At 41.8% G+C, this 14698-nt stretch overlaps 1 non-coding gene and 1 pseudogene across 1 annotated transcript; both read right to left on the reverse strand.

The window, feature by feature from the left end:
• Nucleotides 1-6153: 6153 nt before the first annotated feature.
• On the reverse strand, nucleotides 6154-6422 carry LOC118592880 (annotated as a pseudogene).
• A 7892-nt stretch (nucleotides 6423-14314) lies between these two features.
• On the reverse strand, nucleotides 14315-14486 carry LOC118593597. Its single transcript, XR_004946265.1, has one exon. It is a non-coding gene; the product is annotated as a U1 spliceosomal RNA (small nuclear RNA).
• Between the last annotated feature and the right edge of the window lie 212 nt (nucleotides 14487-14698).

The following is a 14698-nucleotide window of genomic DNA, read 5'->3' on the forward strand; positions in this document are numbered from 1 at the left end:
TGCAGAGGCCTAGGAACGAAATTACAGAAAGGAAGGGGATGGAGTCCGATGCTCTGATCCCACTTCCCTCTACAAGCTCTCACCTTTGAAAGGCTCCACCACTTCCCTGTCAACCTGTGACTGGTGGCCAAACCTTTTTACACAAGGCCTTTTGGGGACACTTTAGATCTAACCTCTAACATTATGGGGTTGGTAAAGATTGTAACCTTAAACGAGTACTCAGGAAAACACTGTCATCAGTCCTGACTGAAGCAAAACCTGCACAGCCTCCTACAACATAAGAAGTCTGCAGCCAGTTTGTTGAACTCTCGGGATACCAAATGTGCATGAAATTCAGACCCATTCATCAGAGCCCAAACCTGGAAACATCTAGAAATCCATCAATCAGAAATCTATGTAAATAAACTTCTCAGTGCCCTATAGGAGAATATTACTCAACCGTGTAAAGAATAAGCTTTCCATATGCAATATAGATGAATCCTAGAGACAAAGGTTGGACAAAAGAAGGCAGGCTCAAGAAAGCACATTCCACCCCCGAAAGCTAAGGGATGTGAAGCCAGAGAATAAGACACAAGCCATAGGAGAGAACCCCTGTGGAGGGGGTACCAACTTGGAGAAGGATGAGAAGTCTTCTGGAGGACGGAGACTAGTCTAGACTAGGGCTAGGTGGAGGTAACTTGGTTGTATGCCAGTGTGAAGATTCATTACAGTGTGAAGATTCATTAAAGCTTTTCTGTTAGTATCTATGTTCTTAGAATCAGTACCTAAACCAAAGGATTTAAAAGTATCAGTGCTCATTTCTGCTTTCTGTGATTTTTAAAAAATGTTCATTTATGTGTATCTGTCTGTGTTTGTGTGAAAACAAGTCATATGTATGCAGGTGCCTGTTGTGGGCTGTCCATCCTGGGTGCTGGGACTGAGTTCAAATCCTCTGGAAGAACAGCAAGCATTCTTAACCACTGAGCAATCTCTCTCATCCCCTTTCTGTTTTCTGTCTGCCACAAAGTCATCATACGCTAGTCCACCGCTGAAGATGACAGAGGGGCTCAGTTTACAAGGGCAGATCTTCTCTAAAAAGCCCTAGCCTTTGAAGTATGTGAGAGAGCTGAGTTACTTATAGACAATAATATGCAAGTCAGTATGGAACAGACTTCCATCCACAACACACACGGTATGTTTGACATGTTCAGGCCTAGTCTTAACTCATTGAAAAGGAATGTGTGAGTGTGGGATGGGGAAGGTAAGGGACTTTTTCCAGAACAGCTGGTTTTCGCTCTAAGGGTAACTTCTCTTGACTGTGCATGGCTCAGAGAACATCACAGAAGAGGAAGTAGAATATAAGAGCAGGACAATGGGGAAGTAGGCAACAATAATAAAGTCTCCTGGCTGTGACACAGCGTTATACTCAAGGACTTGTTGCAAAGGGCTTGTATGAGACCGGGCCAGTCAGAATTTTCTCATGGAGACCCTGTCCCTCTTTGAGGGAATCTCGACAGTTAATGGTTGCTAGAGAAAGGAATGACTTTCTTCACTGGTGAAGTGTGGTGGGTATTATGTTCCCTGAAATATTGTGTGTTCCCCGAAATAAACATATCTGAGGTCAGAGAACAGACAGCCACTAGAACAAAGCCAAAAATGGTGGCTAGAAAATGGGAAGAGTAAGCCATAACAGAAGTTGGGTGGTGGTGGTGCACGCCTTTAATCCCAGCACTTGGGAGGCAGAGCCAGGTGGATCTCTGTGTGTTCAAGGCCACTTTAGAAACAGCTAAGCATGGTGACCCACGCCTTTAATCCCAGAAACCCAACCTTTAATCCCAGGGAGTGGGGGCAGAAAGAGAAAGGTATATAAGGCATGAGGACCAGGAACTAAGGAGTAAAGCATGTAGTTAGTTAAGCATTTCGTTGGTTAAGCATTCGGGCTTTGGAGCAACACAGTTCAGCTGAGATTCATGTGGTGGAGGACTCAGAAGCTTCCAGCCTGAGGAAACAGTGTCACCTGAGGAACTAGCAAGGTGAGATAGCCGTGGCTTGTTCTGTGTCTCTGATCTTCCAGCATTCACCACAATAACCTGCCTCAGGTTTGATTTTATTAATAAGACTCTTTAAGATTCATACTACAGTGAAGCACTGTTAAGTTGCCCACACTCCAGTGAACTACCTCCCACCCAAGCTCATGCACGAAACTTCTGTGAGTTCAGAGGGCCACATACGAAGGGAAGACATGAGAATAGTGAAGAGGCTTGGTAGAGGGGATTCCAGCAGGAGAGGGGTGGGGATGAGGAAGGTAGTGTGGTAAAGGACTAAAATCGGCTATATACTGAAATTGTCCGAGAAAAACAGAGAGAAACAGCAGTGCTCACTTTAAAGACCGGGCTCACGTGACCAAACTGTGTAGAGACCAGTAAACAGTAGTGAGTGCTGACACCTTCCCATCCTTCCAGGAGGGTAGAACACCCACCCAGCGTGACCACAGGGACAGAACAATGGTGGGTTCGGGCTGTATTTCTGCACCACCACTCCACAGTTTACAAGTTTCCAAAGAATGAATTTCTCCAACTTTCCGGGCGAATTCCACTTTCAAGCCACCATGAAGATCCTTCATCAGAAAAGGTACATTCTCCCATTAGAATTACTTCAGATGTGCCAATGTCCCCAGTATCTCATAAACGCCTGAGTATTCAGACATCATTTTATCTTTCGATCTACAACTTGAATTCTCTCTTCCATGAGTCCCTCATCTGTCCTTTGTGTCAGCCTCTCCCAGACGTCATCATGCCTATGACAGCTTTCTCCCAGCAGGAAGCTGACTAGATCCTAGGTATCTGTGCTGATGATTATGATTAACTTTGTGTGCACATCACTTTCTTTCATTTGAATGAGTTTGATGTGGGGAGGCAGCTTTAGAAAGGAACACAAGATTTTAAAAATCAAGCCCTTACTGAACTGTTAGTTTACTTGGGGACTTGGCTCACCTTGTTTCTTTGGTCAAAGCAAGTCAATATTCTACAGTTTCTGCTCCTGACTTTCCCTCTCTTGCTAACCTATTTATATTCCCTTGAATTCGCACATTTTCCTTCTAGCAATTAACCCTGATACACTGTCCTCTCCTGTTACTTCTGACCAAGACATGGAAGTCGACAAAGGGCACCTGCACCAGCCTGTCTAGGGTCTCAGAGCTCTGAGCTAGCACATAGCAGTACCTGGCAGAGTTCACCTCCGGCTGTCCCGGAAGGAGGACAAGATGGCAATCCTGGGAGCAGAGAGAAATGTTAAAATATTATCCATCAGCGAGGATATGTAAAAATCATATTCTAAATGTAACAGTTATTTTCTACAGTTCTCTTGTAAAACTAATGCATTTATGCGCACACATCCTACTTTTGTTTTTTACAGGGTTTCCAGTATTGTTGTAACTCATGTATGCAATAGGTAGATTTGATCTAGAACTGATGATTCTGTGATGGCCCAAGGCTAGAACACTTCCTACCTCAGGACAAAGTTTAAACATTTCCTGTTTACTATGTCCAGAGAAGAATACAGTGTTTGCCCTTCTGGAAAGCCTTCTTAGATGAGTCTTTGCCAACTTGTTCATTTTTCCTCAGAGTCCCCAAAGAGGCCCTTTCAATACAAAACCCTAGAATCAGATAATCCTCAACCAAATGCCATGAGGCTGCTGCTCTGGGGGTTGTGATTTAGCCAGGGCTGTGGCTATCTTCCAATTTAGGTAGATGTATGCTGTCAATCAAATATTTCCTGGTCTTTCAGTTGATTCCTATGCTTTCTTATTTATAGTTCTAACTCACCTGCTAAAGGTCTCCTTGATGGGTTAGGATAGAGGGAGTTGTATTCTGTTGAACAGGAAGTATGACAGATAACAGGACATAAATGAAAATGTTTAAGGAGAACTGAAAAAAGATGAAGCCCAAAGAGCATTCATAGCTTCTGTGATTATTTATTCTCATACCTTTCCTCTACACAAGTGATGAAATTTAGTGTTTCTATTATGGATAATGGCATTAGAAACACTATCAGGGAGTGATCGTGTATGCTTATACATATAAACAGGCATATATGATCTTTCCCTGATATACATGCATCTCATATGAGAATAAGGATTTTTTAAATAAAAAAGAAAAAATTGTAAGTATGAAATGTGTTGGAATTCTTTTTTCATTTTATTTTTGAGATAATTTTTAAGTAAAGTGAAAGTCAAAGATCTTAATGAAATAGTGGTTTTATAATCTAAATACTTTCTATTGGTTGTCTCTACATTAGTTATCAGACTTATCGGACTACATTTTAGAAATAAAAGAAGGGCCCAAGAATTACTAGATTCCTAACTTTCAACACAAAAAGCTCCTCTTACATTGGATATTACAACTCTCAAGCAAGTGTGATTTCAGAATACTGATGGAACTCTACACATTTTTTGCTTCTGTTATTAAAGTATAGGTATTGTTCTGGTTAGTTCTTTGTCAAATTGGCAGAAACTAAGAAACTAAGATTATCCTGGAAGAGTGAACCTCAACTGAGAAAAATGCCTCCATCAGATTGGCCTGTAGGCAAGTCTGCAGGGGCATTTTCTTGATGTAGGAGAGTCCAGTCTACTGTGGGTGGTGACACCTGTGGGCAGGTGGTCCAGGGTTGTATAAGAAAGCAGGCTGAGCAAAGCCATGAGAAGCAAGCCAGTAAGCAGTGCTCCTCCATGGCACCTGCTTCAGTTTCTGCCCTCAGCTTCCTAACATGAGTTCCTGCCCTGCCTTCCCTTCATGATGAACTCTGAGCTATAAGATGAAATAAATCTTTTCTTCACCTAAGTTGTTTTTGGTCAGTGATTTTTTTTTGGAGGGGGGTCTGAGACAGGGTTTCTCTGTGTTGTTTTGGAGCCTGTTCTAGAACTCGATCTGTAGACCAGACTGGCCTCGAACTCTAGAACATGTATCAAAACAAAATAAGAAGAACAAATAAGAACATGTATTTATTAGAAAGAAAAAAGCTAAAAAAAAAAAAGACTGTCACTAAAATAAATGCTGTGTTTATAAAATATCTTATAGAAGTACTTAGTTGAAATTAAACTATAGTCATTTATAATATTGTACAAGAAAATTTAACATGTAGCTGATTAGCCATCTTTGATGTAAAATTGTACTAGAAAAAGGTTGAGATTTTATAAAGAAATAAGCATTTGTATACAATTTGAAATAACTGATTTTTCAAAATCACATAACATTGTATTAGTTTCTTATGGCCATTATAACATGTTAACACATGCTCCATGGCTTACCACCATACAGATTCACTACTTTAAAGTTCAAGGCTAGGAAGTCTAAAAAATACCTTAGTGCCCAAAATCATGGGTGATAAGGCTATGCTTCTTCTAGATGCTTTTAGGGAAGTGGTTCTTAACACATGGGTCATAACCCCTTGAGAGTTGAGTGACTCTCTTGCAGGGGTCATGTAAGACCATCAGAAAACACAGGTATTTACATTGTGCTTAATAGCAGCTGCAAGACTACAGTTATGAAGCAGCAAAGGAATAATTACATGGTGTGGTGGTGGTGGTGGGGTCTGCACAACATGAGGAACTATACTACAGAGCTGAAGCTTTAGGAAGGTCGAGAACCACTGCTCTAGGGGAAGAACACATATCCTTGCTGATTCCTCTTTCTGTGACTATTTGTGGTATTGGTAGTCAACCCTAGGCAAGGGCTCCACTGCTGAGCTTCGTGCTCAGCTCCTTTTAAAAAGGGTAGAGCAGTGGTTCTCACCCTACCTGATGCTGCAACCCTTTAATACAGTTCCTCCTGTTGTGGCAACCCCCAACAATTATTTCCTTTTTTAAAAAAATAAAATAATAAAATAAAATAAAGAGCCTCAGGATTGAAGTGGATGATGCTGTTTTCAGAAAATAAATTAGTTTTAAGATACTGAAATGATGCTACTGAGAGGAAGGAGAAGCACCAGTTTATAAGGCTCTTCCTTCGAATTCAGATGGACAATTAGGAATCCTTCCAATTCCAAGGAAACATGAAATCCAGGTCTGACATGTCACAGGCTCATGAGTTTATGATGAATTCAGCGGCTAAAGAAGAGCCACATGGAAAGTTGTTAACTCAGCACTGGATCGAGCCACCTGGGCTCCTTCCCTGCTGCTCAGGATTTGGGTTCCCGGAGGCTTCTTTTAACTAACTCTTTGTTGACTGAAGGTTCTGGGACTGTTTCTGCACATATAAACTGACTTTGCCATAAATCACTTTTACAATGAGAGAGCATCTAGGACACATTACCACATCTTCTCCATTCTCCAAATCTTCCTTGGTGATAGAGAAGTTATCCCCACAGGGGCAGGCATAGAAATATGTCTCCAAGTCCTCGTCATATTGAAAGTCCTCAATCTCGACCTCATCGTGAAACACCATCATGGTCACGGGATGGACACCTCATCAGTGTGTCTAACTTAGCCAGTGCTGGAAGACCTGGGCTTCCTGGCTCACCCCGGAAGCAGGGACAATCCCCCAACAATTATTTTCATTGCTACTTCATAACTGTAATTTTGCTATTTTTATGAGTTGTAATGCAAATATTTGATATGCGACCCTTGTGGAAGGGTCATTTGAACCTCAAAGGGGTTGCCACATGAGTTGAGAATGACTGGTGTAAAGAACCAAGCACATATGAGGCAAGCACTCTACCATAGAGCTATACGCTCAGTCCTTAAAGTGAGGTTACAAGCTTCTTTGGGCAGCTGGGGTGGTGGTAGAAAACTGTTGCATTCTGTTGTCCAAGTCTTTCTATTAAACTGGACTCAAAAGACCCTTCCAACTGAAAATATCCTCATCAGATTGGCCTGTGGGCAAACTTGTGGGGCATTTTCCTGATCAATGATTTGTTGCTGGATCCTAACTGCTCCCTCAGGGGAGGGGGTAGGAAGGTGTGGTGTCAACAACACAGACAATGGGAGTCAGTTGAAGGCAAACAGCAAACTCATTTATTCAATAATGGGGAAGGCCTTATATAACCTTCTCCCAGCACCCAGGTTGTGTCTCAATCTGGTGGCATTGTGTAGTTGTCCCTCATTGGCTGGGCATGTTCAGAAACTGACAGTGCCTGTTGCTAGGCCCTCAGGCAGACTCCAGTTTGGCTCATAAGGAAGTACTTTATGTGCATGCCTTGGCAACTGGTTTGAGCCCATTTCCTCAACTCAGTGGGACTGTCCTACTACAATGATCGATGTAGAAGGGTCCATCCAACTGTGGGTAGTGACATTCCTGGGCTGGTGATCCTTAAGTGTATAAGAAAGGAAACCAAGCAAGCCAGTAAGCAGCATCCCCCTCCCCCACGGTCTCTGCTTCATTTCCTGCATTGGCTTCCCTCTATGAACTGTGACCCAGAATATGAAAGGTTATTTGCTTTTCATAGTCTTTATCACAGCAATAGAAACCCTAACTAGGCTGGACGGTGGTGGCGCACACCTTTAATCCCAACACTTGGGAGGCAGAGGCAGGCGGATCTCTGTGAGTTCGAGGCCAGCCTGGTCTACAGAGTGAGTTCCAGGAAAGGCACAAAGCTACACAGAGAAACCATGTCTAAAAAAAAAAAAAGAAAGAAAGAAAGAAAGGAAGGAAGGAAGGAAGGAAGGAAGGAAGAAAGAAACCCTAGTTAAGAGATGCTTCAGTCTCTCCAGTAGCTGGAACTACCATTCCCTTTCTTTTGGCTTCTAGAGTCATCTGCATTCCTTAGCTCATGTCAGTAGGACAGAATGTTCAATTCTCTCCCTCCTCCTCCTCCTCTTCCTCTCTCTCATCCACTCTTTTGTATTTGCTTTCTTGTCATTCTGTCACCCTCTCTGGCTCTAACATCCCTCCCCATGTGACTATATAGAGCCCCGTGTGAATGATCTATAATAACTTTTCCTACTTGGGCTGATGTCACTTCATCACATCTGCATAATCTCTTTGGCCCTTAAAGCTAATATCTCCACCTGTTCCAGGGATTAAGATAAGGGTATGTTATGGAAAAAAAAAAAAAAAAGAGCCACTGCACCAGCCCACTACAGGTAAAATTGTATTTTTAAATTTAAATGTAATATAATATATTTTTTCCATTAAGTATTCTAAATTTCCAAAAGATTTTATTTTTAATTTATAGGGATATCACATGGTTTATGACAAATACCATGACCACTCTAGTTTGAGGTATGCATCCAACATTATGCACGTTAATATTAGTGTAGCATAGCCATATACTCAGATGTTCAGAGAAGTGATACTCATAACAGCACCAAACTAGAAACTATCTACATCCCATTGACCAATGAATGGATAAATTGTGGTGCAGTCACACTAGGAAATGCTGTACAGCAATGAAAATACCCAAATCTAAGCAACATGGGTGAATCTCCAAAACATCATGGCGAACAACATGATTCAACTCCACACACAGACGTGTACTATGTACATGTTGTTCTACATAAAGTTCAAATGCCAGCTAATTAGTTAAAAAGATGATGGCATTTAGAGGAGGTAGGGACTGAGATGGATGGGTCAGAGGCTTTTGGGATTCTGGTAGCCTCCCATTTCTTGACCTGGACAAATGTTTCTGGATTCCCAGAAATCACATAAATCCAGATGTGTATAGTCTGCCTGTAATTTCTGTAGAGGCAGAGATGGAATCCTTAGATTAAGCTAGCTACCCAGACTAACTGAAACATGTATGACTGGATTCAGGAGTGGTTCTAAGTCACTACATCAGTGACTACATCTAAAAATTAATGCTGCATTTTTCTTAAAATATAAATGAATACAAATAGAAACTTCTCTCGGGTTGTCAAAATGCCAAAAGTTATTGTTAAGGCTTTTAACACTATTTTTCTGTGTTCAAATTATATGCATTGTATCAAGAGAAATAAGCAAATTAGCTACTGCAATTTCACACTTGTCACAAATCGAGCTATAATTAAAAATGTATCTTAAACGTGGCATTATGGAAATTCAAAGTACTTTTAAGGTATTGGCAAATAAAATTAGAAACCAGGTTCTCCCATCTGAATCTGGATACTAACAACAGTGATATTAATAATTTCACAGCAAGCAAGTTTTTTTTTTAACCAAGCAATAGTTACCTTTGATTAGGTTAACAGTCTTTTAATCACCTTTACTTTTTTATTACTTAACTTCGTTCTTTAAGTGTTTCATGCACGTGTGCAGGGCTTGCTCTTGGTAAGTCCCAGTCCTGAGCCGTTTGTTTTGTGATCCACTAGTTCAACCAAAGCCCTTTGTGTAACCACAGGTGTGAACCACCCACTGGAGTCTGGTAAACTCACTAGTGGGTACATAACTAAAGACAATGATCCCTCCATAGCATCCCTCAGTGGCCAATACTTTACCGAGGAGAAGTGTGCCTCCTGAAACTCTCATGCTTTCATGACTGATTATTGCTGTACAGACCCAGTGCAGGCAACCACGGCTCCCGTGATTCCATAATTGTAACGGCTGTGCTCATGTATTTAACATCTATGATCTATCAGATAGACACTATATATCATTTCTGTATGCAGATGAGGAAAATGAGAAATAGAAAAATAGGCAACTTGCCTAAAACATCAAATAAATAACTCACAGAGGTATGATTAAAAAAAAATGAAGTCAAGGATGTGCTTCAAATACACAGTGTGTGTCCCCTCATTCTGTCTTTGGGCTTACAGACTATCAGCATTCATTCCTTCTTGATGGGAGGAATGGAGCTTAAAGATTAATTGTTCTCCGGTCATTTCCCGGCAGCCTGGAACTGGGTAGCCAACAGCCTGCAGAGCAACATGCCTGCCATCTGTGAGAAAGACACACTGCAGTGGTCGGAAACACAAAGAGAATGTGAAAGACTACTACCAGAAATGGATGGGAGAGCAGGCCCAGAGCCTGATTGACAAAACAACAGCTGTATTTCAACAAGGAAAGATACCTCCAGCTCCATTCTCTACTTCTCCTCCTGCAGGGGCCAGGATCCCACCCCCAACCCCCAGTCTCCCGGATCCTCCTCGCCCTGGCATGATGCCTGCACCCTACATGGGAGGCCATCCCATGATGCCAATGATGGGCCCTGCTCCTCCTGAGATGATACCCATGGGACCTGCTCCTGGAATGAGGCCACCCATGGGAGGCCACATGCCCATGATGCCTGGGCTTCCAATGATGAAACCTCCTGCTCAAACTATGATGGCGCCCACTCGGCCTGGCATGACTCGGCTGGACAGATAAGAGCAGAAAGGCTCTTTATCGGTTTTGTATTTCTTGTTCTGTTTCACCAGGAGATGATGGTGCTGAGCCTGAGTGTTTTCTTGCTGCATGACAGGAAGGCTTCCCCTTCCGAACAGAGAAAAGTGGGGCAAAAAGTGCAGCTTCCACTGATATTGTGAAATGTGAAAATAAAATTGTCAGCTGTTTTAATTAAAAAAAAAAAAAAGATTGATTGTTCTCCAGATCAAACAGTAGTGTATATATATATATATATATACTCTTGGGCACATAGAAAAGTCTCTTCTTTTGTAGTGTGTAGCACACGTGACACTGATTTCAGGTGCTAAGTGAAGTGGGCATTAGAACCATACTAAGTCCAGTTTTCAGGAGCCCCATAACACGGAGCAGTCTGTTCTGTCACTGTCAAGGGCTCTGAACACAGTAAGAGCAGAGAACAAATCTTCCACTAGCAATCTTAAACTAGTGATTCTACGTTTTGTATTCTTTGTTTTGAGCCACTCTCCCCATCCGTAAACTTTTCTTTGAATATTGATTTGAGTTTTGATCCCTGCCAGGTTTTGATCTTCTGGACTTTTGATTTACCAGTGTTTGGGGATTTTTATTCAAATGCAGTCAGACAATCAAAGAGAAACTTGCCCAGCGAGAGTGTTTTCATTGAAATTGTTGTAAGTATTCTCAGCTGCTCTGCGTCAGTATGAAGAGAATTCTCCTTAGATCCTGCTTCTTCTGTCTCCTTTCCCACTCTCCCTCTGGATGGATTCCTCCCTCTTCACCCTCTTTCTGCATCTTGCCATTTTCCCTTATTACAGCGCCATCCCTTCCAATGCAATTCCAGGAATCAGGCAGATGTATTTCTGAGTAACAACATTTTCCCAAGGATGTCACTTCCATCTGTACATTGTATCTATTTCTTCATCTTATAGAGGCCCAGTAACACAAAATACCCTGAATGCCACAGGCAATAATATTGATGCAGTTAATGTATCAACAAAAGCAGGATTTCCCTGCAGACTTGGGCCTCCTCAGGTGAGCCATCGTATAGCTTCCTGGGATGACCTTGAGGTCTGTAATATTCCATTTTTAGATTAGTTGGAAGCAGAATAGTCACCCTTGCCCTGCTTCATAAACAGTCTTAGAACAGAGCTCCCTTACTAATCAGACCAGATGTCTCCTATTTTACAAAAGGTTTATTTATCTGTATTGTATGTGTGAATATTTTGCCTGCATGTATTCATGTGCCCCCAGAGGCAAGGAGGAGCCTCATCTCCCCTGAAACTGGAGTTACCCAGGGCGGTGGGGTACCACCTGGGTGCTGGGAATCAAGCCTGCGAATTCTGTAAGAGTAGCAAGTGAGTTTAACCCCTGACCCACTTCTCTAGCTCCCTCCTTTCATTTTTTTTTAACCAATTAAAAATGTCATGAGTTGTATAAAACTGAATTGAATTAAAAAAATCCAAATCCCAGCTGGGCAGTGGTGGCGCACACCTTTAATCCCAACACTTGGGAGGCAGAGGCAGGCGGATCTCTGTGATTTTGAGGCCAGACTAAGCTATAGAATGAGTTCCAGGAAAGGCACCAAAGTTACACAGAGAAACCCTGTCTTAAATAAACAAACAAACAAATAAATAAATAAACCAACCAACCAAACAAAATCCACATCCCTTGCTAGATGTCAGACAATCATTTGCCTTGTTTCCTTTCCTTCCTTCCTCCTTCCCTCCCTCCCTCCCTTCCTCCCTTTCTTTCTGAACATTTTTTTTTTTTTTTGGTTTTTTTCGAGACAGGGTTTCTCTGTGTAGCTTTGTGCCTTTTCCCTGGATCTTGCTCTGTAGACTAGGCTGGCCTCGAACTCACAGAGATCCACCTGCCTCTGCCTCCCGAGTGCTGGGATTAAAGGTGTGGACTACCACTGCCCGGCTGAATATATTTTTTAATTGATTCTTTTGGAATTGCATATCACACACCTCAATCCCATTCATCTCCCAGTCCTTCCACGTCCACCCTCCACCCTTGTAACCAACCCCCCCCAAGAGAAAAAAAAATTTTAAATGTTTATTTATTTATTATGTATACAGCATGTATGACTGCAAACCAGAAGAGGGCACCAGGTCTCATTACAGATGGTTGTGAGCCACCATGTGGTTGCTGGGAATTGAACTCAGGACCTCTGGAAGAGCAGTCAGTGCTCTTAACCTCTGAGTCACCTCTCCAGCCCAGAGAAAAATTTAAAAAATAAAAAATTTTAAAAATAAAAATTAAGATAAAAAACAATATAATAAAAAGCACATCTTGTCAAGCCTTCTGGGCAATGACCTGCTCCTCCATCAACTGTAGCCTTCTCTCATACCCGTCACAGCCTCACTGTACATGTACAGCTCTGCTCTCTCCAGCACATGTTAATTTGTTATGGCAGCATTGGGTGCTACGGTGTCTCATGCAATAGAGTCTTTTGCCCATATGGCTTTCATTGCGATGAGTCGATGGTCTGGTTCAGGGCTTCTGGCTTCCGCTACACCATCGATTCTGGACCTTCACCAAGACTCCTCTTGGATATCCCACAATTGCCCAGAGTCATGGAGATCCTTCATTGATGGTTCTGCAGGACTGGCCTCTTCACATGCTCCAACAGCTCACAAGTAGGGTAGATGTCAGGATAGGCCAACTCAGGGCCCTGGATCTAGGCCTGGGTAGTGGCTGAGTTGGTCAGTGGGGGTCTTCACCTCCAGTGGGGGTGGGGGTGCCCATGCCATAAGGGGCAGTTGCCTTATTTTCTAAGCCTCTTTCTGAACATAAAAAACAAATTCCTTAACTTTTGAGTAAGACACCAAAGCAGCATGGAAGAAAACAAAACAAAACAAAATAACAACAAAAAGCAACAAAGAAAAAAATCTTCCAATTGCTTACAAAAACTCTTTAAGGTTTATGCCCATCAAAGAGACATAATACATTTGAGTTCTTGAAATATTTTTTTCTCTCTTAAAGATAAAACAGATTCTTCCGTTTTCTGTCAGTCCACCACCAAAAAGATTGCTCTCTATTTCCTGATAAGCAAGTGATATAAAACAAAAGCCAGGAAACTCTGGTTCTGTGTTTCCCGTTTAATGACTTAGTTTCCAGTTCAGGCAGTTTATTAGGCCTACTATGTGCTGGACACATTTTGGATTTAGAATTCACACAAGCCACATTAGAGTCTACTATTAGGTGTCAATTCACACAAGCCACATTAGAGTCTACTATTATGTGTCAACCTCCACACTGTTATTCCTTCTTGTCATTCAATGAAAACATAATCATCTGATTATCACTATACCAATTTGTTCTGTGTTTATTTCCTCTTGGAAGTTTTAAGCTTCCCAACGCCTGGGTTTCTATGTAGAATGTTAGTTAGTTCCCACCCTCAGTGTCTAACCCAGGTCCAGACACAAAACACACAGGAAATATGTTTGAATATGTGGTTGAGGAAAATAAAATGTGTAACAAATCCTGAATCCCAGGGGTCAAGGGTGTCCAGGAGCGTATTGTAAAATGACAAAGCTGTGACTGGAATTCCAGCTTCCAGAGGGAGTAAAATACAATACCTTGCTTATGGTCCCTACTAAATTGGCAAAGAATGAGAGAGTGTGAGAAAGAATTGGGAGACAAAAAAAATGAAGTTCCGGGGTCTAAACAAGGTGAGGTATTATTTTATGTTCTTCTGATTGTCCAAGCTCTAAGCACTGATAATGTTATAAAGATGAACCCTTTCTCTTCAGAGAAAGACCCTGTTTGTGCATGGTGTGTTCACTATGAATAAGGTGGAATCTATTAACCAGGCTCCCTACTGTATATGACCCAAAGGAAATAATCATCAAAATGTAGTCAGCATGCCTGTCATTTGCTTCAGTCGCACCAAGAGGGCCTTTTCACAGGGGTTCTTGCTCATTAGGCTAATTTGTTATGCTGATGTATGCTTAAGTATGGAAATGTTAAAATGTATACATTAGTAGATTCTAAACGTATTATGTTTTTCATTTTGGAATCATTCCACAGAAATACATTTATAGTATTTTTTAAATAATAGAGATGAATGTGAATACACTTGCCCAAAACTATGCAGTGGAGTTCCTCATCTTTGGAAAAATCTCAGAGGTAAGCACATTAGAGTCTAAGAGTTCAGTCCCATTCTGGGGAAAAACAAAAACAAAAAACAACCTTAGTTCTGTGACCACATTAACTCCCCTGCCAGGTAAGCACAACATAAAAGGAAAACTGTCATAGTTAAAAGAGAGAGAGAGAGAGAGAGAGAGAGAGAGAGAGAGAGAGAGAGAGAGAAAGACAGAGAGACAGAGACAGAGAGACAGAGAGACAGAGACAGAGAGACAGAGAGACAGAGAGAGACAGAGGGAGGGAGGGAGGAAGGGAGGGAGGAAGGAAGGAAGGGAGGAAGGAAGGAAGGAAGGGAGGGA

The sequence above is a fragment of the Onychomys torridus genome, chromosome 11 (assembly GCF_903995425.1).
Source record: "Onychomys torridus chromosome 11, mOncTor1.1, whole genome shotgun sequence".
Classification (NCBI taxonomy): domain Eukaryota; kingdom Metazoa; phylum Chordata; class Mammalia; order Rodentia; family Cricetidae; genus Onychomys; species Onychomys torridus.